At 42.1% G+C, this 25,018-nt stretch overlaps 1 long non-coding RNA gene across 1 annotated transcript in view; it reads left to right on the forward strand.

The window, feature by feature from the left end:
• The first annotated feature begins 20,569 nt into the window (after nucleotides 1-20,569).
• The window catches only part of LOC107568613 (uncharacterized), a 15,103-nt gene continuing 10,654 nt past the window's right edge, over nucleotides 20,570-25,018 (forward strand). Inside the window, exon 1 of the long non-coding RNA XR_001606789.1 lies at nucleotides 20,570-20,583. This is a non-coding gene — a long non-coding RNA (uncharacterized lncRNA). The remainder of the gene's footprint in view (nucleotides 20,584-25,018) is intronic.

Below are 25,018 nucleotides of genomic sequence, written 5' to 3' on the forward strand. Positions count from 1 at the left end.
CCCACCGCCAGAAAAAGGACGCCCCCGGCTGCCACCAGAGGGAACCCTAGATCTGGGCAGTGGCACGGGCACTCCGCCCCCTTGCAGGTAACGGAGTCCGGTCCGCAACTCCGAGATGGTCATACCCTCGCAGTGGGAGCATGAGCCATCCACGAAAGCCACCTCAGCGTGCTTCATGCCCAGGCACGAGAGGCAGTGATCGTGACCATCACCCAGCGCCAGGTAACGACCGCATCCAGAACGCCCGGGTGATACGTTGTCTATAGCAAAACCCACATCGTCTTTATAAAGACGTAACGACAAGTTTGCCAAGCAACGTCGTCTTTAAAAAGACGCACCCGAAATTGCTCTTTTAGGGGAAAAAGCTCTTTTAGCGTGCTGGGGCGCACAGGGGAGACGATCATCTGCAACACAAACGGGGTAGTTCAGCCTGATGTGTGCAACTCACTCGACACGGGAAACCACCACCGCTGAAGCGCCATCCACCAACACGATGAGCTCTCCAAGAGCGCGCTGAACTCGTTCAGTCTTTTCTCTCAGTAGAGTAGTCAGGAGCAGAACGATGTGATCGCTCGGCTCCGAAGCGATATATGCACATACACATACATATACACACTAGGGCTGCACGATTAATTTAATTAAAAAGAAGAATAACAAAATAAGCATTTTTAAAGTAAGGGGAAAATCCAAAGAGCTTTCATTTATTTGTTACAAGATGGGTATTTATGGAGCCCAACACATGATGTGGTAGTATACACTATATATATATATATATAAATATACAAACCCGATTCCAAAAAAGTTGGGACACTGTACAAATTGTGAATAAAAACAGAATGCAATGATGTGGAACAGTAGCATTCCTGTATGTGATGCAGTGCCATCTAACGGGCCGAAGATCACGGGCATCCAGTATGGTTTTCCGGCCTTGACCCTTACGCACAGAGATTGTTCCAGATTCTCTGAATCTTTGGATGATATTATGCACTGTAGATGATGATAACTTCAAACTCTTTGCAATTTTTCTCTGAGAAACTCCTTTCTGATATTGCTCCACTATTTTTCGCCGCAGCATTGGGGGAATTGGTGATCCTCTGCCCATCTTGACTTCTGAGAGACACTGCCACTCTGAGAGGCTCTTTTTATACCCAATCATGTTGCCAATTGACCTAATAAGTTGCAAATTGGTCCTCCAGCTGTTCCTTATATGTACATTTAACTTTTCCAGCCTCTTATTGCTACCTGTCCCAACTTTTTTGGAATGTGTAGCTCTCATGAAATCCAAAATGAGCCAATATGTGGCATGACATTTCAAAAGGTCTCACTTTCAACATTTGATCTGTTATCTATATTCTATTGTGAATAAAATATAAGTTTATGAGATTTGTAAATTATTCCATTCTTTTTTTACTCACAATTTGTACAGTGTCCCAACTTTTTTGGAATTGGGTTTGTATATATTGTGGCGAGTATCCCGGTTCCAAATCAGCGTCGTCCTGGAAACGCTGCTCCCACCCCAATCACAAACTACCGCCACCTGTGCGGGATGATTGGCGCAGCTGGAGCTCATTCCCACAGGCCTTAAAGCCAGGAGAGAAGGCACACAGGAGGGAAGGTGGAAGAGGAGCTCCAGGCGGAAACTAATGTCTGTTTTGTTTCTTCTCCTCCTGTGTAGAGACCAGCGACCCTCCGGACGAGTGATCAGCAGCCCTGCACGAGCACCGAGTGACGCACACCCCCAAGCACAATGTGACCCCCTGCCCAGACACTTCACCTGCGCACGAAGAGCACCACGTGTAAATAAAGCACCCTCCTGGGGGACTTCCCGCAGTTCTGTGTCTGTGGTCTCATTCACCCCGCTACATATGGTGGAGAATGCAGGCAAGAATGGTGAATTGAGACATAGATCGCTAACGCTAGGTTGTCTTGTGTGATCACTCTAGGAGTACCGCTCTCTCTCCTGGGAAATGGAAGAGATCATCCGACATCTCACCGAGCTCGTGGCGCGCCAGCAGCAGTTCACGAAGCGCTTGGCGGCTTGACAAGAATACACCGACCGGGTTGTCGAACACGTACAGGCCAGCGTGGCGGGCCGCGTGCCCCTCCCGGACAAACAAAGCCCACCAGCATCTCGTCCGACTGTCCGAGCAGGATGATGTCAAGGCCTACCTCCATACCTTTTAAGTCATCGCGACCCGAGAGGGGTGGGTGAAAGAGGAATGGGCATGGATCATCGCCCCCTTTCTCACGGGGGAAGCCCAGCATGCCTATTACTCCCTCCAGGCTCCCCGAAATGAGACGTACGATGAGGTCAAGGCCGAGATCCTCGCCCGGGTGGGCCTGTCTCCCCTGTGTGCAGCACACCAGTTTCACCAGTGGGTTTATGACGAACGGAAGACGATACGAGCCCAAGCTGCCCAGCTCGCGCGCCTGGCCCATCTCTGGCTACTCGTGGATTCGCAGATCTCAGCTGGGCCCGGAACCTGGGCTGTGGAGGTGGGCATTGTGCGTGATCTTCCGGTTCCACTGCTGTTGCGACGAGACTGGCCAGGGTTCAAGCAGCTGCTCGTCTCCCCCAGGCAAATGGCCGGCACCAGTCAAGGGCGGTAACGGAGGAAGCGTCGGGGACCGGCCACCCGAAGGCCTGTGTTACTCGCGTCAGACAGCACGAGGGTAGGTGAGTCAAACACGGCTTATGTTCCTGCTGTCTATCTCGATGTGTTTCAACAGATCATGGCGGGAGGGTCCTTCGGCCGGGAACAGCACGAGGATGACCGCTTGAGTAACTGCTCGGAGCGGGTACGTCGTGTGGATGACGTGGATCGGCTGCCTGGCCCACACCCCCTCCCTCACTTCGTGATCAGGAATGGCCTGCTGTACTGTGTCGCCCACAGGCGGGGGGAGGACAAACTGCTCTTAGTGGTACCCAAGACCAAGACGGAAACCGTGATTGAGCTAGCCCACGCTCATCCCATGGCTGGCCACCTGGGAGGGGAAAATACGGTACAGCGCATTCGGGACCGGTTCCACTGGCCGGGATTGGACACCAAGGTGAAACGGTTCTGTTGCAGCTGCCCAACGTGCCAGCGGACGGCCCCCCGTCGTCCTCCACCCAGCCCGCTAATACCACTGCCAGTCATCGACGTGCCCTTCAAGCGGATCGGGATGGATCTGGTGGGGCCACTGCCAAAGTTGGCCCGGGGTCACGAACACATCCTGGTGGTCCTGGATTACGCCATGCGCTACCCCGAAGCCATCCCCCTGCGTGCAGCTAACGCTAAGAACATCGCCCGTGAGCTGTTCCTTCTGGCCAGCCGAGTCGGGATACCCAAGGAAGTGCTGACTGACCAGGGCACCCCGTTCATGTCCCGGGTGATGGGCGACCTCTGTCGCCTCCTCCGGGTAAAACAGCTGAGAACGTCAGTCTATCACCCCCAAACGGACGGGCTCGTGGAAAGGTTCAATCAGACGCTCAAGCAAATGCTACGCCGGGTGGTGGCCGAAGATGGGCGCGTCAGGGACCTAATTATCCCGTACGTGCTATTCGGCATCCGCGAAGTACCCCAAGCCTCCACGGGGTTCACCCCCTTCGAATTGCTGTTTGGGAGACAGCCTCGGGGGCTGCTGGATGCGGCACGTAAAGCCTGGGAGAACCAACCTACCCCAAACCGCAGCCTCGTAGAGCATGTACGGGAGATGAGGGAACGGATCGACAGGGTAATGCCGCTGGTTCGAGAACACCTGGTCACCGCCCAGCGTGCCCAGCAGCATCTGTATGACCGGCCCGCCCAAGCTCGTGAATTCCATCCGGGGGACCGCGTGACGGTGTTGGTCCCCACCGCCGCCTCCAAGTTCTTGGCAACCTGGCAAGGTCCCTACACCATCGTGGAACGGGTGGGACCGGTTACATATCGGGTTCGGCAGCCGGGCCGGAGGAGAGCCGAACAGATTTACCATGTCAACCTCCTCAAGAAGTGGACGGGCCGGCCCGAACAACTGGCCGTCCTGGCCCAGTCGCAGGCCCCGGTTGTCAACATGGACCCGCAGCTGTCGGGGACCCAGAAGACGGACCTCGAGGCCCTGCTCGGTCAGTTCACGCTATATACCGACGCCTCAGGCCAGGGCTTGGGAGCCGTACTCTCTCAGCTCCGGTATGGAGAGGAACCCCCCTGTGGTGTACATCAGTAGGAAGCACTCCCCCGCGGAGACCAGGTACGCCACAGTCGAGAAGGAGGCCCTGGCCATAAAGTGGGTGGTCCAGGAGCTAAGATACTACCTGTGGGACCGCCGGTTCACCCTGGTCACCGACCACGCTCCGTTACAGTGGATGTCCAAAGCCAAAGACACGAACGCCCGGGTGACCCGGTGGTTCCTGGCGCTCCAGGACTTCCAAACTACCGCCACCTGTGCGGGATGATTGGCGCAGCTGGAGCTCGTTCCCGCAGGCCTTAAAGCCAGGAGAGAAGGCACACAGGAGGGAAGGTGGAAGAAGAGCTCCAGGCGGAAACTAATGGCTGTTTTGTTTCTTCTCCTCTTGTGTAGAGACCAGCAACCCTCCGGACGAGTGATCAGCAGCCCTGCACGAGCACCGAGTGATATATATAAATAAATACTGTATAGTTCCCACAACCAAATTTGTTCCCTCAGTTTAATGAAACTGTGGCCTTAAATTAAGAATTTGTTCTCTTGTTTTATTAAATCATGGTCATATTGTACTAAACTGTTCCCTCATTTTAATTAAATCAAAACTAGGGAATTAATTAGTACAATGTGGCCACATTTTAATAAAACTAGGGAGCAGGAACAAATTCTTAATCTGTGGCCACAATAAATCTATTTTTTGTGTGCTTGACATGTGCAGGGCTTCATACGTCACCTGCATTTTGGTTAATAAAAGAAATATCTTATCTTGTAAAATGTGTGGTGTAACCAAGTTTATTAATTGGTTGGAATATGTCCTCACTGTGGCATTCCTACTATGAATCTGAGTAGGCTACTGAAAACATTTTCAAAATCAGTATAATTGAAAACAGCATCAGTCAATCCAAACATATAAAACTATGTGTATGTTTAGTTTACACATACAAAGGAAATAACTCTGAGTTGTCAGATTAGTAATAGTAGAACACAGTAACTGCACTTGGATCGATGTTGTGGGCCTTTATCAAATTATTGCCAATGGTTGCTGCTACAACTGCCAGGTAAATGCAACTTTAATATAGCATGGCAGAAAATGTCAATATATTATTGACTAAACAGGCCAATGTGAGTGATATCCACTGCAAATTGTCTATTTAATACTGCCAAGCATTATGCAGTATAGGTGATTCAGCCCTGAGAAACCATGTGTACTTCAGAAATGTTAGTGGTCGATCATGCAACACAGGGTCAAAAGTAAGTAAAGAAAAGCCAGATCTCAAGAGCACTGCATGATATCTGCTATCCACATATAGTATAGCTTTAAGGGTAATACTAAGAGAGATAAACACTGGTAAACTGCAAACATTTTGTGCTAAATTATTTTTGGTTTCACAAGTGGAAGGAAGAGTTTGCAGTCACATTGCACATTTCTATCTATTATGTTTTGTGCATTCTTTTCATATTCTCTATAAAATGGTTGTGTACCTGCAGACAAATATTGTTCATGTTTCTGTATGGTTCTTGTTTACAATAATTTATAATTACAAGCACATCTTAGGCCAGTAAAATTACTGAAGACTTTGTGTATAACTTGGCAGCAATTGTGTTTTTAAGAAAATACTGTATTTTCTTATAAGCAAACCAATACTCAGTAAAAATGCTCAATTTGTGTATGAGCCTTGAAAATACACAACGCCACTTTAAATAGTCTCACAGACTCACAGTCCTTGAATTTGATATGGCCATGTCTGAATAAACTAGATGGGTTACACTGAAAGTGAAACCTTTTCCGTTCTGAAAAAATAAACAGTTTTGTCCCTGTACTGAAAAAAGAGAAGTTTTATGACAGCCTATCACATCAACAAATTTGTATTGCACAGAATGCGTAGCTGCATGACCCAAGGGTCTGCGGGTTGTAGAGGAGGACAGGTGTGACAAATGCTTTGGCATATCAATAGTTACTGTAGCAAGGGGAGCTGGTAGCCTAATGCATTTGGAAGATTTGTAACCATTATGTGTTGAGCCCAGATTCTTGTCTAGGGTCCAGGGGCATTACCATCAGAGTACTGCAACCACACAGACCGATCTGCTTTCATTTCAAACAATGTGAAATAGTGGGTATTGACACATAACATTTCTATCTTTGGCCCGATAACTAGTCACAGTTTCATTATTTCACAATTTTTAAATCACATGTTTGCCTTCATAATTTTATTTTAAATGGTACTGCAGTGGGACAAATTCATTTGATAAAAGTACATATATTAACAAAACTGCATGAATAATACTTACAGAATAATTAGCAAAAAGCTGAAATACTTGTATATGAGATATAGCATGTCACATCAGAGCATGTATACTTCACCAGCTACCCCTGTATTCTCAGGTTCAATTGTTATATAATTTTTGTTTGTTTGTTTGTTTGTTTGTTTTTGGCAATTATCATCAATAAAACATTATTTTAATTTACAATTTATGGGATAACAGCACTTGCCAAAAGTGTTTTTACGAAATCTTTTTATGTTTTAAAATGCTATTGAATTAGAACTTTAGAGGTGACGTTTGTAAGATTTCTTATGTAAAATACGTTCTTTTAACCACGTTAATTGTTCAATCATGGTTGTATCACCCCTAAATGTCTAAACATTGAACCTCCCAGGCACTATCAAAACGCTAGCCATGTTTTGCATTCAAAGATGCGAATTTAAGATGAATTTTGCTAAAATTAAAATATTGTGTAAAACAATTCCAAATAAAGTACAGTTTCCATCCCATGGAAACTATTGCAAAAATAGGTGAATACAAGCATAGCCATTTCTTTCCAGCTCAACCAATAGCAAGATTTTGAGGCGTGGCTACTGTAGCAGGCTGAGCCAGAGGGTGTTTAGCCCTTGACTGACGTGTTGCATGTGAAAAGAAATTCAGATTCTATTACAAAAACGCAAGCTAAAATTCGAAGGCTTGTATTAGCAGAGACAGACAACGGGGTAAAACAAGGTTAAACATGGGAGGTGCTTGTACAAGATGGAGGAATTTGATGGAATGTTTGGGTTTCAATCGAGATGTCGAACTTCTTGACAGGTAAGCTATCGGTTGCTTGAAAATATTCTTTATTTTTCTAATTCCGCTAGGTGACAATACATACTGAAACTGCATACTTCACCTTTAAGTACATTGATTAATAAAGGGATAATTATTTATCTGGCAGGCTGCATCACCTTGTTAACAGCTTGCAGTGTAAACTGTGTTAAGGCACCCCCACAGCATTATAATGAGACAGAGCTCTAAACTGTGATTCAGCCATTGCAACACTTTGATTCTTTTCCTTTTTCAGCAATTCAAACTTCGATTGGAATCAGTGTCATGGTATGCAATCTAATTTCAGCTGAGCTGTAGTGGTCACAGATGGTCTCACATTGGTCTGTAGAATACTTTAAAAGAGGTTCAAGCTGTTCAGGTCCCATGGATGCAAAACATACCTAAATCATCTCTTCTCTACCACTGTGCTTGAAGGGTGGTAAGAGGTGTTAGTAGTGATACACTGCATGATAGTGCAAAATGACCACACATCTCTACTTTGGTTTAGTTTTATTCTTCTTTTTTTAAAGGAACATGTTTTCTCTTTGCTAGTCCCCTATGTACACCATACATTTTCAGTACTTTTCTGTTCATACTGCCAGGAATAAATAAAAATGTACCTGTTAATCAATGCCTGTAGATCCCTACATGTAGGTGTCCTTTTTTGAAATTCCTTTGGCTTTACACAGTCTGAACTTTAATTTGCTGGGTCTACCACTCATTGGGAACATGGAAACTTTCTTTAATGTTCTCTACTAGTAAATTATCCTTAATTGATATAGATTACAAATTGTCTTGGAATGGCCTCATAAGCAAAAATGATGAGCAACAATATTTGCCACTCAAATTTAACACCTTTAATTAAGGAGAAATATCACTTATTTTCTACCATCATCAGAGTCAATATTGCCTAAATTAGTAATACTGCATTGTGTGTTCCAATACAGATATAGATGTATGCAATGTTGGTTCTAACCATTATAAATGTCAGTTATTGACTACAATATGGATGTTTTTATATCTTTACATGATTTTGAATTAACAAAATAGACCAGATTATTACTTTTGGACAGTGACACCCGCAGCCGTACACCTGTGTGTACACTCAGTGATGCTTGTTACATTTTCCCTGACGCTTTATATAAAATTTCACATTTAATATTATATTAATATATATTCTCTTAATATAGTTTAGCAAAGTTACATACCTATTGATGGTACGTCACTTAATGGTCTTGCATGGTCACATAATGTCAATTACAGTGGTGTGAAAAAGTGTTGGCCCCCTTCCTGGTTTTTACATTTTTTGCATATTTGTCACACTTAAAAGATTCAGATCATCAAACAAATTTTAATATTACACAAAGATAATGCAAGTAAATACAAAATGCAGTTTTTAAATGATTATTTATTTTATTAAGGGAAAAAAGCTGTCCAAACCTGCCTGAAAAAGTAATTGCCCCCTAAATCTAATAACTGGTTGTGCCACGCTTTGCAGCAACAACTGCAATCAAGTGTTTGCGATAACTGGCAATGAGTCTTTCACATCGCTGTGGAGGAATTTTGGCCCACTCTCCTTTTGCAGAATTGTTTTAATTCAGCCACATTGGAGGGTTTTCGAGCATGAATGGACTGTTTAAGCATCTCAATCGGATTTAAGTCCGGACTTTGATTTGGCCACTCCAAAACCTTAATTTAGTTTTTCTTGAGTCATTCAGAGGTGGACTTGCTGGTGTGTTTGGGATCATTGTCCTGCTACATAACCCAAGTGCGCTTGAGCTTGAGGTCACAAACTCATGGCCGGACATTCTCCTTCAGGATTTTCTGATAGAGTGCAGAATTCATGGTTCCGTCAATTATGGCAAGTCATCCAGGTCCTGAAGCTGCAAAGTAGCCCCCAATCATCACACTACCACCACCATGTTTGACTGTTGGTATGATGTTCTTTTTTATGAAATGCTGTGTTGGTTTTACACCAGATGTAACGGGACACCCACCTTCCGAAAAGTTAAACTTTTGTCTCATCAGTCCACAGAATATTTGCCCAAAAGTCTTGGGGATAATCAAGATATTTTGTGGCAAATGAGAAACACTGACCTTAACTGAGGCAAGTGAGGCCTGTGGTTCTTTAGATGTTGTTCTGGGTTCTTTTATGACCTCCTGGATGAGTCGTTGTTGTGCTCTTGGAGTAATTTTGATCAGCCGGCCACTCCTGGGAAGGTTCACCACTGTTCCAAGTTTTCTCAATTTGTGGATAATGGCTCTAACCGTGGTTCACTGGAGTCCCAAAGCCTTAGAAATGGCTTTATAATCCTTTCCAGACTAATACATGTCAACTGTTTTGATTCTCATCTGTTCTTGAATTGCTTTAGATCGCGGCATGATGTGTTGCTCTTTAAGCATGCTTCACTTTGTCAGACAGGTTCTATTTAAGTGATTTCTTGATTCAACAGGTCTGGCAGTAATCAGGCCTGGGTGTCGCTAATGAAATTTAACTCAGCTTTCTAAAATAATGTGGTTATTTGCAGTTCTTTCATGATTTCACAGGAGGGGGCAATTAATTTTTCACGTAGGGCCACGTAGGTTTGGACAGCTTTTTTCCCTTAATAAATGAAATCATCATTTAAAAACTGCATTTTGTATTTACTTGCATTATCTCTGTGTAATATTTAAATTTGTTTGATGATCTGAAACATTAAAGTGTGACAAACATGCAAAAAAATAAGAAATCAGGAAGGGGGCCAACACTTTTTCACACCACTGTAAGTGTTTCAGCAGCAAATTGATAACCCTCAGTTGTCTGTTTACAGTATATCACCTCAAGAATTATCTCTGAAAATTTGCATAGTATCCATTGTAAATAACAGTCCCAACATTGCAGTAAGTTGAAATGTGGTACCCAGATGGTTTAGGCTACTTTTGTCCAGTGTAATTTCGAAGTGTGGATCCATGCACACAAATAAAAAATGTGCGACCAAAATAAAAAGTGTGCTGTATAAATAAGTTCTGACAGCGCATTTTGCATACCGATATGGTTGACAGCTGTTAATGCACAATTACCATTTTAGATCAACAAACTGAACTGTATGCGATTTCTAGTCAAAAGCATAAATCTAGGCTGCCCTCTGCCATTTTCAAAGCACAATGCAAAACTGTGACATTTCATTCACTGACGCTCTTCAATCGGCAGCGCTAAACCCGGAATTGCACATACTTACTTGCCGGCAACCCGCCAAAATACAAGCCTGCTGATTTTAAGGTTAAAAATGATGAAAATTCATATAAAAAAAGTAAATATTAGCATTTTATTTTTTAAGTTTACTATAAAATAATTGTATTTGTATTTAATACTCCCTTTTTATTTTAAAATAGTATTATCACACTTTATTATTTTGTTTATTATTTTATTTTAAAAAACGAACTAAATAAAATGCAATAATATTATCACTATTATGAATACATTTTTTTATAGTTATATTTAAGGAGTCACACTATGTGCAGTGTGAGGACCAAACCAAATCGTCTCGGTTACGTATGGTAACCCTTGTTCCCTGATGGAGGGAAGAGAGACATTGTGTTGACTGTACAACACTAGGGGTTGTTCTTGGGAGCCCAAACATCTTTGTTGTTTGGGCTGATGGAGCCTGACATCTTTGAGAAAAGGCCAATGAAATTGGGTGTGCAGAATTTGCCTAGCTGGCCATGCCCCGGACATCCGGGAATAAATAGGCCAGAGTGGCATCTGTTCACTCGTTCTGTTCTGAGGAGTCAAGAAGCATCTCAACCCACTCCGAGGCAATTCGGAGTTGTGGCATGAAGGACACAACGTCTCCGTTCCCTCCATCAGGGAACGAGGATTACCATACATAACCGAGACATTCCCTTTCTCCGACGTTGTGTCGAGTGTACAACACTAGGGGTCCCTATACTAAATGCCACAACTGCCGAACTGCGTCACAAGTGCACGGGGGCGCAGGTGTTGACAAGCCAACGTGTCACAACCAAATGCACCTCTTCTCCTCACAACCTTCCAACGCCCAAGACTTAAGACCTCACTCTCCAACATCCGGGAGAGCCACCATAGAGGCAGAGGTCCCCTCAGCCGGAGCCTTTTCCCATAGTAATACTCACCATAATATAACAGCTGAATAGCCTTTTTAGTAACGTTGGGACAGTGACTATTCCCGCTAGGGAAAAAGGTGGGCTCCGCGAAAGGGGAGATCTACCAAAACCCAGAACCTATCGACAGAATGTCTGTCTAGGGGCAATACAGTGGAGAATACGCACATGGGTCCTCAAGTGGAGCCAATACATGTGGAGCACTAACCCAATACAAGAGTTCACTCGAGGGAACCTACCTCGTAATGAGTTCTAATAGCAAGTTCCTCCGTCGAACTTCGCTGAGAAAAAGTGCTTATGTGGTGGAAGGTTAGTCCAGAGTTCATGAAAGGAACCTGAGCTGGACTGAATAAGCACATAATTACCCTTGGGGGGGAAGTAGCGCTGGTCTCCTGAGTCAAAGAACTGACATTCAGGACTCTAGAAGAAACTGGTTCCATTCGTAGATTATAAAATCTAGCCAATGTATTAGGTGTAGCCAAACCTGCAGCTCTACAGATATCTGCTAGAGAGGCCCTGTTCGCCAGGGCTGCTGATGCAGCCATGCCCCTGGTAGAGTGAGCCCTCACTCCCAGTGGGCAAGGTTGGCCTCTGGCCTCATAGGCCCGTTAGGATCGCATTCACAATTCAGTGGGAGATCCTTTGTCTGGAGACAGCATTCCCCTTCTGCTGTCCTCCAAAGCAGATAAAGAGCTGATCAGAACGTCTGAAACTCTGAGTGCGATCTAGGTGTGTGCGTAGGGCTCACACTGGGCACAACAGAGACAGGTCAGGCTCCCCTTCTTGGAAGGGGATAGCTTGCAATGTTACCACCTGGTCCCTGAAAGGAGTGGTGGGAACCTTGAGCACATATCCAGGTCAAGGTCTCAGGAAAACGTGAGAGTCTGTCGGCCCGAACTCCAGGCATGATTCGTTAATGGAGAGGGCTTGGAGATCCCCCACCCTCTTAACAGAAGTGAGTGCAGTCAGGAGGGCCATCTTCATAGAGAGGGCATTGAACTCAACTGACTGAAGGGGCTCAAATGGCCCATTGTAAGGCCTGCAAGACCACAGTGAGATCCCAAGAGGGAATGATAAGTGGCCTCGGAGGGTTCAACCTCTGGGCGCCTCTGAGGAACCTAATAACCAGATCGTGCTTCCCCACCGATCTGCTTCCCATGGTGTCGTGGTTAGCTGCAATCGCGGCCATGTACGCATTAAGTGTTGAAGCAGACAGGTGCCTGTCCAGGCCTCCTCGAAGGAAGGAGAGCACAGATCCGATCCCACATCTCTGAGGGTCATACCCCTGGGAAGAACACCAATCCACAAAAACGTACCACTTCAGGTCGTACAGCTGCCTCGTCGAGGGGGCTCTGGCCTGAGTAATGGTATTTACCACTGCTGGTGAAACATCTCTGAGTTCCTCCTGGTTGCGTCCAGGGACCAAACATGAAGGTTCCAGAGACCCGGGCGCGGATGCCAAATTGTGCCCTTCCCCTGAGAAATGAGGTTCTTCCTCAGAGGAATTCGCCAGGGAGGAAATGATGCCATGAGCACGAGCTCCAAGAACCAAGTCCTGTTGGGCCAATAAGGGGCCACAAGTCTTCCCTGACTTTGCACAGTGTCTGTAATGAGGCTCACTGGGGGAAATGCATACTTGAGTAGGCCCCTGGGCCAGCAGTGAGCCAGTGCATCTGTGCCGAGGGGAATCTCCGTCAGGGAGTACCACAACTGGCAATGGGTCGACGAAGCAAACCGGTCCACCTGTGCCTGGCCGAACCGACTCCAAATCAGCTGAACCGTTTGGGGGTGAAGCCTCCACTCGTCCCTGAGAAAATCCGCTACACGATTGAGGTCGCCCGGGATATGAGTGGCATGCAGAGACCTGAGTCTGTGCTGGCTCCAAAGTAAGAGATGGTGGGTGAGTTGTGACATGCGATGGGAGTGAACGCTACCCTGGTGGCTTATGTATGCAACCGTCGCTGTGATCGAAACCTCCTCAGGGCCAAAAGCACTGTCAACAACTCCAAGCAATTGATATGCCAATGCAGCCGAGAGCCTGTCCAGACCCCTGATGCTGCATGCCCATTGCACACAGCGCCCCAGCCTGTCTTGGAAGCATCTGTTGTAACAACAATGCGTCTGGACAACTGTTCTAAGGGCACTCCTGCCCCTAGAAAAGAGATGTCCTCCAAAGGACTGAAGGTACGGTGACACAATGGTGTGATGTTCACAAGGTGTGAGCCGTGACACCATGCCCATCTTGGGACTCGGGTACGAAGCGTTCTCATATGTATCAGTCCCAGCGGTGTAACTGCGGCTGAGTACACCATATGCCCCAGGAGCCTCTGATAGTTTTTAAGAGGGATCGCTGTTCTCTGCTTGAGAGCCCTCGAGTATTTCAGCACCGACTGAGCAAGATCCTGAGAGAGGCGTGCAGTCATCGTAACCGAGTCCAATTCTACATAGAGAAAAAAGATACTCTGCACAGGGGAGAGTTTGCTCTTTTCCAAGTTGACCCGAAGTTCCAATCAGGCTAGGTGGTCGAGGACCATGTCCCTGTGTGTGCAAACCAATTCTCGTGAGTGAGCTAGGATCAGCCAGTCGTCGAGGTAATGGAGAATGCGACTGCCCACTTCCCTGAGAGGGGCAAGGGCAGCCTCCGCGATCTTCGTAAAGACACGAGGAGACAGGGACAGCCCAAAAGGAAGAACTTTGTACTGATATGCCCGTCCTTCGAAGGCAAACCAAAGAAATGGCCTGTGCCTTGGTAGGATTGAGACTTGAAAGTATGCATCCTTCAAGTCTATTGCCACAAACCAATCCTGATCTCTGACACATGTTAATATGTGCTTGAGGGTTAACATTCTGAACGTAAGCTTGTGAAGGGCCCGGTTCAGAGTACTCAAATCCAGGATTGGTCTGAGCCCCCCACCCTTCTTGGGTACAATTAAGTACGGGCTGAAAAAACCTTTCTTCATTTTGGCCAGGGGGACAGGCTCGATTGCATCCTTCTCAAGAAGGGTTGCAACCTCCGCCCAAAGAACAGCCGCATTCTTGCCTCATACTGAGGTAAACAGAATGCCCCTGAACTTGGGAGAGCATCTGGTGAACTGAATCGCATAGCTGAGACGAATGGTTCTGAGGAGCCATCGGGAGAGATTGGAGAGGCTTAACCAAGCATCCAGATACCCTGCCAACAGTCTCAAAGGAACCATGTTCGACGTACCTCGAGCAGAGTTCCTGTGGCTGAGCGGAGTGGAAGGCACTGTGGTAGGAGGTGAAACATCCTGTAAAACACACAGCACCTTGCCATCGATGGATGAGGGAACATGAGTTTGCCAGCATGCGTCCTGTTGGCTGAGTGATAGACACATTGCATCTGAACGTGAGGAGACAGTGTGTCTGTGTCCAAACAGATTCTGATGCATGTTTTCAGCGTCTGGTCATCGCAAATGGGAGGGCCAAAAACACTGTGCCCTTCGAGGGTGGTGAAGGCAGAAGAGCCGGTGTACCATGTTCTGCCTGAAAAGGAGCCTTCCACGATTTCGTCAGCTCCTTGTGCACTTCCGGGAAGAAAAGCACTGTCCACAACCATCCACAAGTGCTGCCTCAGTGTGAGCACGCCCCAAACACTGAATACAATGCTCAGGCTGGTCGTCTTTCGAGATGTGCCAACTGCAACCAGAAATATTTCAGCTTATTTCAAATGACATTCACAATACTGTACAGTCGTTTAATGATCATTGCACTTTGCTACTGGATAGAGTGGTTTCTCTTAAGACTAGGCAAATCCCCATTGTCAATACAGATTCTGATTCTGTTCCTTTGTCCTGTGGTGTGCCACAAGGCTCTGTGCTTGGCCCTCTGTTGTTTAGCCTGTATATGCTTCCTCTTGGCAAGATTATTAACAGTTATTAACATTGCTATGCTGATGACATTCAGTTATATATTTAATTTAGTCCTGGTAGTCTAGATAAAGTCTATGTTCTGCAGAACTGTCTAGTCTTCATTAACAAATGGATGGCAGACAATTTTCTACAACTTAATAACGATAAAACTGAGATTTTGCCCCTGACAATATTACGCCTAAAATTAAGCAGGTTATGGTGGGTTGAGCATTTTCTGACCCCAGTGACATAAGAAACCTGGGTGTCATCTTTGAGAGAGCTATATGTTTTAACAGTCATGTAAAGTCTGTAGTTTGTTCATGTTTTTCCATCTCAGGAACATTACTCAGATTAGATCTTTGGTCTCAAAAAAAAGAGATGGAGATGCTTGTTCATGCCTTTATCTCATCACGATTGGATTATTGCAATGTTCTGTATACTTGTTTGAACAAATCTTCTATGGAACGGCTACAAGTTGTACAGAATGCAGCAGCAAGAATTTTTACTAGTTCCATCAAGAGGTCCCACATTACTCCTGTACTTAAGGATCTTCATTGGCTTCCTATTGCTTTTAGAGTGCAGTTTAAAATTTTAGTTATTAATTATAGAGCCTTGCATGGTCAGGCACCCTCCTATATTCATGATTTATTACTTGCACACTCGCCTTGTCAGTCCTTAAGGTCTTCTGACCTGGTCCTTTTAACTATTCCTAGAACATGTCTTAAGACAAAAGGTGATCGTGCTTTCTGTGCCTCCGAGGCTCTGGAACTCTCTCCCTCTAACACTGAGAACTTTGGGTTCAGTACAGTCTTTTAAAAGACACCTAAAGACAGACCTCTTTGGACAAGCTTTTAATTAACAGTATAGTTAAGCTGCTATTCAATTTTTGCTATATTTGGTATCTAATTTGTTTTGATTTTATGTTTTATTGTATATTTGATTGCATGTATGTTTGACTTGTTTTACTGATATCATTGTAAAGCACTTTGTGACTCTTTGTCTGTGAAAGGTGATATATAAATACATTTTACTTAGAAACACGGACGGAAAGGCATGATCAAACACACAATTCCACCGGTGTAGCTCTTTCAGAGAAATTGTACTCTTTTAGAGGAAACTGTCTTTTAGAGATCGCTGTTGAAGCACCCAGGGGTACTCTCACAACACTAATCTGTGTATGAGTAGGGAGAGAACGCTGACCGTGCCTTAGATCCAACAACGAGGAATCGAGAGGTGAATGATTGCAACTTCTCCATGAGAGACGCTGCATTCGGCTCCGAAAAACAGAACGAGTGAGCAGATGCCACGCTGGCCTATTTATACCTGGATGTCTGGGGCGTGGCCAGCTATGAAAATTCTGCACACCCAATTTCATTGGCCTTTTCTCAAAGATGTCAGAGGTGTTTGGGCTCCCAAGAGCGACCCCTAGTGTCGTACACTCGACACAACGTCGGAGTGGCACAAAGGGAACTCCAGGTTCTCTTATGAGAACCAGGCTGAAAAATGTATGTGCACCCCTGCTTATAATGTCTGTTGATTTTTTTTCTTACAGTGTAACATTAATCCTTAGTAAGGTGATACAGTAACACACAGCTAAATACTGCAGACCACAAAAAGTTGCAGTTATTTAAGGATGTAAGACTTCCCTAATTATCTACTAATTATGTGCATTTAATTTCAGAACCTAGCTGCTAATTAACTTCTTAATGTCTTTAGAAGCAGTAAGGGACTGCTTAATTTTTCCCACACTGTTTCTTTATTCTGTCCTTCTTTTTTGTTGAATAAATAATGAATACGGTGACAAATGTTATGTGTTGTCTCTTAATTGAGGCTACATTTCTGTAATTATGAATTACCAGACAATAGTTGATTTATGCTCTTACAAACAAAACCACTGAATTGAAACAGAATGAGCTTTGTTTTTCACCTGTGCCAAATCCAAACTTATATTATATGAAATTGGAGCACTGCTAGCTGTGTGGATATTTGCGAGTAAATCATATTAAAGTGACTTGGTGTCGTTCCAAACTGGGTCGGGGATTGAACCCAAGAGATATCCGCAGCCTGCCTGCCCAGAACATCACACATCTGTTAATGAAAGGCATCCTTTAATGAACAAGTGAAATGCTACTCAAAGGCTGGCTGAGAAGCTTACTTAAAGCTGTTTGCTGCAAACAGATTCCAAAATTGTTTATTTTGTCTGTAGTCCTAGGATTAAAAATGTTTGGTCATCTTTCACAAAGAGTGGACTGCACAAGTTTTGCCAAGGGACAGTGTTCCTGCCAAATAAGATCTTCACAGAGAAAAATGAAGTATAATAATATGTAGTTGATATTGTCTTGCATGTAAACAAGCAGTACTGTCAGTTAAACATGCAGAATAGTCAGAGCAGGGGGTGATTTTGACCAAACAGCATATTTAATGTAGACCACTCAAGAATAAACTGCTTTTCTACAGTGGTTATAGCTGGTTTCAAGCTGATTTTTCCTGGTGTCAAAAGGGTTTTTGCTCAGCTAAACCAGCATCAACTGGAACCTCAACTAATTCAGCTTACACCAGCTATTTAATACCTACAAATCACCTGGTTTAAGCTGTTGTTTCAGCAGAAGATTGATGCAGAATATCTTGCTCAAGTACAATGGTATGACAGATAATGCATACAGAAAGCACACCTATATCATATGTGTGTCTTTAGTCAAAGCAACGTTATCGTTTCATGTGTGCTCTGCGCTGCCTCTTGAACTGAAGTATGTAGCAAAACAAGATTTATTGTTTGAATTTTGTGATTAAACTCACAGAATTTGAAAGCAGACTTTGTTTAATATCAAAAGTAACAAAGCTTATTGCGATTGTTGGATGGCAGGCATGTTGCAAAACATTTTTAGCAATAAGCTAAAAATTTTTAGCAATAAGCGTGAAATTTAGTCACATATCAACTGAAAACAGCATAGGCTAACACATTGAAATTAGGATTTAAGAATCAACATTGATTCATATTAACTAAGTTTGACTGAGTAATCGAAATTGTCAACTCCTTTAAGAAAGGGTAGTTCAGGCAAAAAAAAAATATTTTTTATTCTTGTGTTCTTTGTCTAACATAAATGAAATTGTCTGATATTTTGAAATGAGGGCAAAATTTCGTATATACATTACATGCATACTGTACCTGATAAGTGCATTAGTTTACTACCAATGCTACATTTATTGCACTTTACAGTTATCTCAGCTCTCTCCTATTTCATCCTGTAGACTGAACTCTAGCGTTTCTACATCAAAATAGCATACATAATTGCGTACATATCTGCCTCTTTCATCTTTCATACCCTTTCTGTAAAAGATTTCCAACAGAGAAAGATGTATGAGTGGGAATTATTATCCCTGGCTATAAGAGTTCAGATGAGGAATTAGTTGCTTAACCAGGTTTGAGCCTTAAGCAAACGCTTTAAATCCATATTACATCTCAAGCTCACCACTTGCTGCTTTACAGTCTAAGTCTCTCTACTGCTTGCTCTCTCTCATCTTACCCAAAAACCATTGCTGCCTCACAAAACTTTCCACTTCATTAGATCTGTTAGCCATTAAAGGTGTATGAGGCATTCCATTCATCTTATTAGCACAGACACTAGGAAGGCCTCAACTAAACTCACACGCTTTCCTACCCAGTGACATGTGTCTTATCGACTGTGCTTTGGAGGAGGCAAGTGCTATACTGTGGCTTCCCTGCCTGCAAATCACTATTTTGCCTGTATTCTTGTAAAAGAAATATGTGAAGAATTGTAGAGATGCTTCACAATGAGAACAGGATGTGGTCATCAACTAACAAGCAGCATACATTTCAAGTGTACATAGTTTCAAGCATATGTAATATTAATATTTTTCTCCCTTAATATGTTCTCTATTTTCCAGTGTTCTTCCAATAATTATTTTGGAAAAACATTTTGGGCCAGTTGCATAAACACGGTCATTACGTTAAGACTGCCACCAGCAGTTAGCCAATGAATAATCAGTCTTACTTTTTGTGCTCAATTGCATTAATAATATAAGATTTTATGCAAAAAAATAAAAATAAAACCTATGTCCATTCTTTAAGAAAGAAAAAAAAGTAAAACTAGTCTAAGACATTTATGTAACAGACCCCTGATCTTTCTGACACTGAGATTCCAGAAGCTTTCATTCCATAAAAGGACAGCTAGACATTAATAATAATAATAATAATATATTATTATTATTATTATTATTATGTAATGCAGGGTTCATTAATCTTGCATGACTCACACTCAAAGAAATAAAATAAATCACTGGAGAAGCAGCTCGTGAACAGTTGTCTTCACTTACTCTCTTTCTCAGCACTGAGAAAAACAACACAAGTTGTCATTCAGCCAATCAGAAAGCACACAGATGAACTCTGAAGTAAAATTTTTTAAAAAAAAGTAAAAGGAACCAGAATTCCACTTGAAATTCAGCCAAACAGAAAACACAATGAACTCTGATGTAAATCAAATTTTAGAACAGGAAAACAGATTCCCGACTTCAACTCACTGTTGATATATTTACCCATACAATAATAATAATAATAATAATAATATAATATTATATATATGCATTTTCATTTTAATGTGGTGTAACTGTCAAACTGTTTGCAATCTGTACTAAACCTAACCATTTAATATTTAAATTGTCTCATTGGCATGACTGTAACACAGATGGCTTTTTTTCTGAAAAACTTACTCTGTAAATGTGGTGCAACTGGTCCAAGAAAATTAAAGGAACAGAACAATGTGGGCACATATAAGATTTGTTATTTTATACATCTTTACAGATCTTATGATGAGCTTGCCAAACTATTTGTAAAACATTGCAATGTTACATGATATTGTAAAATAAGTACAATACAATATATATATATATTTTTTTCAATACACTTTTATCAAAGTCATCATGGCATGGAAAAGAAAGTCATAAATGAGTTAAGATCCATTTTATAATTCATAATTTTTAGGCACATTTTTTCATATCTATAATTATAAAATAATCCTTCCAAGGAACAGCACGAGTTGCTCATTGTCCTGACTAAAATTAGATGAGTTCATGAATCGTTTAGACAATTCATGGCTCCCAGGAGAATAATCACTTTAATACACCTGCCCCACTGCTCAGGTGACAGTGACCTTTGGCTCTCCTTTTCTGAAGGTTGATGTGAAAGAAGGGGAACAAAGTGCCAGGAAATGACTTGGCTTCATGCATGTTATGACACTTTCAGGGGGGTGAACTGTAGATGAACTGTAAATTTAATTTAAATGTGCATAATGAGCTTAATTTGCCCTTAAGCTGGTGCATAATTTGACACCAACGCTTGTTCATAAAAACAACCTATGCAGTGATGCCAGACTGGATGAGTTTGATTGAATTCGATTGGGGAAAAGAAAAACATGTTCATAGGTGGGTTGATAAAATTTCAGCTGATTTGTGATAAGCTTGGACAGTTAAAAAATATATTAAACTCATGTGATTTATGCAACTAAAACTAAGTAAATTTCCCTCAACACTCACACACAATTATTTATTATCAGATCAGTTAAAACCTGTCCAGTTCTGTTCACCCTCAGGATTGCCACATCCACCATGATTAGCAATTTTGTTTTTATTTGTAAAATGAATATCCCCTAATCAATCAAGGCTAAAGTGTTAACATATAATAAATAAATTACCCTGATCTTAATTTGACACTCAAATTAAATCTGTGGGTTTCGACCTTTTTCATAGATGCCTAATGGCTAAATGTATAGGGTTTAAAGATGCTGAAAGACACCAGTGCCTCCAGCATTCAGCTGATCAGGGGTGCATTTCCCAAAAGCATCGTTAGCTAACTATGGTCGTTAGTTCCATTGAACTCTATTGGTAAAGATGGAACTTGTGACCATAGTTGTTTTTGGGAAACGCACCCCAAATCAGTGTTCCCATATTTAGTGCTCATGCGGAGAGACACACATGGGACTACTGCTCCATTCTAGTTTAATGGATGCGCGCCCAGGTCTAACACAGAATACATGTACATCAGATGTGTTCCTTTCTGTATTATAAATGTTTCACAAACTTTAACAGAGCGTATTAAGTTGTATGACTGTTCAAGTTAGAAGTAGCCCATGACCTGAGTAAAAAGACAGGGCAGTTTCTTGATTTTGTTCATTCTTTCCTTCGGTTCACAACCGAAAATGGCCATTTTATGTCATAGAACATTAACTATAAAGAAACCCAGCGATATCATACTTCTGTGTCGTTATCATTATACTTGATGTGTGGCCTTAGTGTTCTTTAACATCCAGATACTATCATTTTATTTTAGTAATTATTTGAATTCATTTTTAATTTTATATTTTTAATTTTCAGAATTTTGTTACAGTAATTGTGTTGCATTTTTGTTATTTATTTTGTTTTTTAATACTTTAGGTCTATACAGTTTTTATTCATTTTATTTCAGTAGTTGTTTTAGTACATCAAGTTAAACTAAATGAACATTAGAAATGTTTTTTGGCAGCTAGCTAAAATTAAGTACATTTTAGTATTTAAAATATTTGATTTTATTTAAATAATGATTTATTTCAAGCAAAATTTTTAGTTTTAGTTATAAAACTAACAAAAATTATAAGGCAGGGTAGGTGATTCGGTTCAAAAACATTTTTTGTTATGCTAGTTGAAAGTCTCTTCACATCCCGATAGCAATCACTAAGTTAAGTGGTCTAAATGAATTTACATGTATTTAAATCTTCTGTGGAAGGCATAGGACCATAAAATGTTCGTCCGATCATATCCCTCGATCCGAGGGCTATGATAGGCTGTCCTCCCTGCCTGTCAACGTATGTATTTGCATACCTCTGAGCACCCTGTTCACACAGACATGATACGTCATCAGCGCGGTCCATTATGCTATTGCAGACCAAGAGAGGATAGAAAACATTATTATTGTAATATTATGCACTTTGTACTGTAATGATTTCTCTCTGGAGAATAAGACATGAGGTAATCTGAAAGAATTGCATTCAACCCTCCACCAATGCCGTCTCTCATTGTGTCGTGGGTTAGCCTCTGGCCTGCCTGTGAGTGTTCAAGTGTTTTAGAGGAGGTGTGGCTTTGCAGAGCGATTATGCAGGGAGGATGAGATCTTGTATAGCCTCCCAAAATTGCCTACCCTACCTTAAACTATTCTTTAAGAGTTACAGATATTTTTTGAAACTTAATGCTTTTGTGTTATGATTCAAAGGTTAAAACTTTGGAATTTATCTGACTTTCAGATACACTTGTGACCATTTTCTGTGGGCTGGACAACCTCTAGCTAACTTATCTGGCAACCCTGAACCTAGGTTGTGTACAGCACTCCTATTAAGTAATTATGTTAGTGAGCAGTATGATGATTTCACTTGACATAATCAAAACTGAGAAAAATAAGCATAATTAACAGAGACCCCACAGCAACTGTTATCAAACCAATTCATGAGATCACTCAATACATCCCTGAAGCAGAAGCACACATCAGCAAGATCCCCTGATTAGCTCAAACATCAGTTTATCCTATAATCATAACTCAAGGGAAAGGCTTTCAGTGTCTTAGTTGTGTGACATTAGACCTCCACTCTCCTGTTAATTTCTTTTTAGCACTGTCTAATCCTGCAATCCCTGTTCCCCAGTGGAATAATTACAAATAACATCACACCTCTCAAACAATTCAAGTCTTTTTTGTTGATTTAATACTTGCTCACATTCAAGCGTTTTTTTCCCCCCAAGAAACACGCATAAACATAATTTAATTGCCTTTTACGTGTTTATCAAAATAAGGTGGTGGACTGAATCACAGCATTTGAACACATATTTCTCAGGACCAAACAGAGTGATAGGGGACCAACACAATACAGCGCTACAAACTTGTAGCTTTGGGGGGAATCTGAGTTTTTCATGAGGAGAGACGAAGAAATTGAATTAGACGCCCGAATATTTAAACCCTTAAGTTACTGCAAGAACAACCACTGGCTTGCAGAAAGCTCAAAACATCTCCATTGGCGCTAGTGATGCATGCTTGGGTACGCTGTTTACATTTAATGCATGGTTACTGTTAAATGTGCGAATCTGTACAAACTATTATAAAGAAAAAAGTCTGTTCCCTGTAATATACTGATTTTAACCAGGAGTACAACACAAAACATGCAAAATCAAAATGAGGTTTAGGAGTTTAGATAGTAATAAAGCACATGGGCCTACCTGCTCAAAGCATCTGACATCCGTTGTGTCAGGTGTCTGAGTATTCAATTCCAATACATCTTTTAGATCAAAAGTGTGCATATGTTATTAAAAAAAATCATAACTCATGTCGATTTCCACTAAATTATGTCGATCTTATTTAGCAGTGTGACGCTGGCTTATACTGTGTATTCCATTCAATCGCAAAGCCAGAGAACGCTCTTGAACTATTGTGACCAGCAAAAGAGAGGGATACGATGACAAATGCAGATAGTTGTCCTCTGGTGACACATGGATAGCAGGATGTAAGTTTTTTTCTCTTTTTTTGCCTTTATTAAATTGTCCATCATATTGTTTAACCTTTATTAAATGATCAGTGAACAATAACAATTATTGTCAAATATAACAATACCTGGGCCAGGGTCCTCTACACATCATTCACACCAAATTCACAGTGGTCTAAATGTATTTATCTGCATTTATATATTCTGTAGAAGGCGTAGGACCAGGATATGTTCATCCAATCAAAACGCTTGGTCCAAGCATTTTAATTGGCTTTCCTACCTGCCTGTCAATGTATGTATTAGCATACCTCTGCACACCCGGTTCGCGCAGACAGGATACGTCATCAGTGCGTTCACGCACGCTGTGCAGACAGAGCGAGAATGGCAGACAAACATCAACAACCCGATATTCCTTCCTGGTATTGTAGTACATTTAAAGTTTTCTCACTGGTCAATGACACATGATGTAGCCAAGCAGTTCCCAATTCCAGTCTTCGTGCCCCCCACTTTGCTTGTTTTGCATGTCTCGCTTAGTTAACACACCCGATTCAGATAATCAGCTCATTAGAAGTGAGCTATGTGCATGAACTGTGTTCCAATCGATATGATCCCTACACAGTTTTCATTGCTCCCTACTCCCTGAGCAGGGGAAATCTGTTGAAGTTTACTTCACTTCAGAATATTTATTCACTGATTTGCACGCTGAAGTAGCCTATTGTAGGAACTTACTAGAGAAGTGTGACATAATATAATTCTGTAAATAAATACTATTTAAATTTACGTCTCGCACACTTTAATGCCCTTTGTATGGAACATGCTCGAGGACTGGAGTTGGGAACCGCTGATGTAGGTATTCTGGGCCTGTATTTATTAAGCTTCTCAAAGTGCCATTTTAGTCTTAAGTACTGAGAATTCATTAAATGTACTCCTAATTTCAAACTTAAGTTTAAAAGCAAGTTATCAAATTTCTTAAAGCTAAGAATCACTCTTACTCTCCCAGTTATTTAAGACAGCTCGAGAGGTCTCTCAAGTGGTTAGGAGTTGCCAGTAGGTGCTTGGGATGGCGCTGAGGAGACAGAAACATGTGCAAATCTTTAAGGAGAGGAAGAATGTTCTTGAAATGTTTGACGACGAGCAGTTTATCAAATAGTTACATTTCCTCAGTTATTCAAACAGAAAAAGAGAAAAGAATATTTACATTACCAAAGAACATCATAACTGACTTCAGTTATTATATTATAATATAATACATACATATATATATATATATATATATATATATATATATATATATATATA

Source organism: Sinocyclocheilus grahami, unplaced genomic scaffold, assembly GCF_001515645.1.
Source record: "Sinocyclocheilus grahami isolate Dianchi unplaced genomic scaffold, SAMN03320097.WGS_v1.1 scaffold1262.1, whole genome shotgun sequence".
Classification (NCBI taxonomy): Eukaryota; Metazoa; Chordata; class Actinopteri; order Cypriniformes; family Cyprinidae; genus Sinocyclocheilus; species Sinocyclocheilus grahami.